Raw genomic sequence first — 2,500 nt, 5'->3', positions numbered from 1 at the left:
ACTGCATAGCTTCCAAGTTCAGACGAGATTGGGCATGTCCAGTGTGGTTTGGCTGTAGGTGCTCAAAAACATTAACTTTAGACCTCTTTTACTTCTTAACTCAAGTAAATTCAATGATAAGTTGAAAAATGAAATGTAAAATGTAATAGAAAAGAATGTTATGGCAGTATAAAATTACCTATTGCACCTGGTATTCCCAGGTGGTCTCCCATCCAAGTACTAACCAGGCCCAACACTGCATAGCTTCCAAGATCAGACGAGGTTGGGAATGTCCAGAGTGGTTTGGCTGTAGGTGCTCAAACACATTAACTTTAGACCTCTTTTACTTCTTAACTCAAGTAAATTCATTGATCAGTTGAAAAAATTAAATGTAAAATGTAATAGAAAAGAATGTTATGGCAGTATAAAATTACCTACAGCTCCTGGTATTCAAAGGTGGTCTCCCATCCAAGTACTATCAAGGCCCAACACTGCATTGCTTCCAAGATCAGACAACATTGGCCATGTCCAGTGTGGTTTGGCTATAGGTGCTGAAAAATATTAACTTTAGACCTCATTTACTTCTTAACTCAAGTAAATTCATTGCTAAGTTGAAAAAATGTAATGTAAAATGTAATAAAAAAGAATGTTATGGCAGTATAAAATGATGTACAGCACCTGGTATTCCCAGGTGTTCTCCCATCCAAGTACTTACCAGGCCCAACACGGCATAGCATCCAAGATCAGACGAGATTGGGCATGTCCAGTGTGGTTTGGCTGTAGGCCCTAAATAACATTAACTTTAGACCTCTTTTACTTCTTTACTCAAGTAAATTCATTGATAATTTGAAAAAATTAAATGTAAAATGTAATAGAAAAGAATGTTATGGCAGTATAAAATTACCTACAGCACATTGGTTTCCTAGGTAGTCTCCCATCCAATTACTAACCAATCCCAACACTGCATAGCTTCCAAGATCAGATGAGATTGGGCATGTCCAGTGTGGTTTGGCTGTAGGTGCTCAAAAACATTAACTTTAGACCTCTATTACTTCTTAACTCAAGTAAATTCATTGATAAGTTGAAAAATTAAATGTAAAATGTAATAGAAAAGACTGTTATGGCAGTATAAAATTACCTACAGCACCTGGTATTCCTAGGTGGTCTCCCATCCAAGTACTAACCAGGTCCAACACTGCATAGCTTCCAAGATCAGACAAGATTGGGCATGTTCAGTGTGGTTTGGCTGTACGTGCTCAAAAACGTTAACTTTAGACCTCTTTTACTTCTTAGCTCAAGTAAATTCATTGATAAGTTTAAAAAATTAAATGTAAAATGTAATAGAAAAGAATGTTATGGCTGCATAAAATTACCTACAGCACCTGGTTTTCCTTGGTGGTCTCCCATCCAAGTACTAACCAGGCCCAACACTGCATAGCTTCCAAGATCAGACGAGATTGGGCATGTCCAGTGTGGTTTGGCTGTAGGCGCTCAAAAACATTAACTTTAGACCTCCATTACTTCTTAACTCAAGTAAATTCATTGACAAGTTGAAAAAATTAAATTTAAAATGTAATAGAAAAGAATGTTATGGCAGTATAAAATTACCTACAGCACCTGGTATTCCCAGGTGGTCTCCCATCCAAGTACTAACCAGGCCCAACACTGCATAGCTTCCAAGTTCAGATGAGATTGGGCATGTCCAGTGTGGTTTGGCTGTAGGTGCTCAAAAACATTAACTTTAGACCTCTTTTACTTCTTAACTCAAGTAAATTCAATGATAAGTTGAAAAATGAAATGTAAAATGTAATAGAAAAGAATGTTATGGCAGTATAAAATTACCTATTGCACCTGGTATTCCCAGGTGGTCTCCCATCCAAGTACTAACCAGGCCCAACACTGCATAGCTTCCAAGATCAGACGAGGTTGGGAATGTCCAGAGTGGTTTGGCTGTAGGTGCTCAAACACATTAACTTTAGACCTCTTTTACTTCTTAACTCAAGTAAATTCATTGATCAGTTGAAAAAATTAAATGTAAAATGTAATAGAAAAGAATGTTATGGCAGTATAAAATTACCTACAGCTCCTGGTATTCAAAGGTGGTCTCCCATCCAAGTACTATCAAGGCCCAACACTGCATTGCTTCCAAGATCAGACAACATTGGCCATGTCCAGTGTGGTTTGGCTATAGGTGCTGAAAAATATTAACTTTAGACCTCATTTACTTCTTAACTCAAGTAAATTCATTGCTAAGTTGAAAAAATGTAATGTAAAATGTAACAGAAAAGAATGTTATGGCTATATAAAATTACCTACAGCACCTGGTATTCCCACGTGGTCTCCCATCCAAGTACTAACCAGGCCCAACACTGCATAGCTTCCAAGATCAGACGAGATTGGGCATGTCCAGTGTGGTTTGGCTGTACGTGATAAAAGCGTTAACTTTAGACCTCTATTACTTCTTAACTCAAGTAAATTCATTGTTAAGTTGAAAAAATTAAATGTAAAATGTAATAGAAAA

At 37.1% G+C, this 2,500-nt stretch overlaps 2 non-coding genes and 7 pseudogenes across 2 annotated transcripts in view; all 9 read right to left on the bottom strand.

Moving 5' to 3' along the window:
- The window catches only part of LOC148499705 (5S ribosomal RNA), a 119-nt gene extending 59 nt beyond the window's left edge, over positions 1 to 60 (bottom strand). Inside the window, exon 1 of the ribosomal RNA XR_015871523.1 lies at positions 1 to 60. This exon is cut by the window's left edge and continues 59 nt beyond it. This is a non-coding gene — a ribosomal RNA (5S ribosomal RNA).
- A 115-nt stretch (positions 61 to 175) lies between these two features.
- LOC148499704 (5S ribosomal RNA) lies at positions 176 to 294 on the bottom strand (annotated as a pseudogene).
- Positions 295 to 645: 351 nt separating this feature from the next.
- LOC148499703 (5S ribosomal RNA) lies at positions 646 to 764 on the bottom strand (annotated as a pseudogene).
- A 116-nt stretch (positions 765 to 880) lies between these two features.
- LOC148499702 (5S ribosomal RNA) lies at positions 881 to 999 on the bottom strand (annotated as a pseudogene).
- A 115-nt stretch (positions 1,000 to 1,114) lies between these two features.
- LOC148499701 (5S ribosomal RNA) lies at positions 1,115 to 1,233 on the bottom strand (annotated as a pseudogene).
- A 116-nt stretch (positions 1,234 to 1,349) lies between these two features.
- LOC148499700 (5S ribosomal RNA) lies at positions 1,350 to 1,468 on the bottom strand (annotated as a pseudogene).
- A 116-nt stretch (positions 1,469 to 1,584) lies between these two features.
- On the bottom strand, positions 1,585 to 1,703 carry LOC148499699 (5S ribosomal RNA). Its single transcript, XR_015871337.1, has one exon. It is a non-coding gene; the product is annotated as a 5S ribosomal RNA (ribosomal RNA).
- A 115-nt stretch (positions 1,704 to 1,818) lies between these two features.
- LOC148499698 (5S ribosomal RNA) lies at positions 1,819 to 1,937 on the bottom strand (annotated as a pseudogene).
- A 351-nt stretch (positions 1,938 to 2,288) lies between these two features.
- Positions 2,289 to 2,407, bottom strand: LOC148499697 (5S ribosomal RNA; annotated as a pseudogene).
- Positions 2,408 to 2,500: the final 93 nt, after the last annotated feature.

The sequence above is a fragment of the Taudactylus pleione genome, unplaced genomic scaffold, assembly GCF_031769625.1.
Source record: "Taudactylus pleione unplaced genomic scaffold, aTauple2 ptg000550l, whole genome shotgun sequence".
NCBI classification, from domain to species: Eukaryota; Metazoa; Chordata; class Amphibia; order Anura; family Myobatrachidae; genus Taudactylus; species Taudactylus pleione.
The sequence above is the reverse complement of the archived record's forward strand: the minus strand, read 5'-3'. Positions and strand labels throughout refer to the sequence as shown.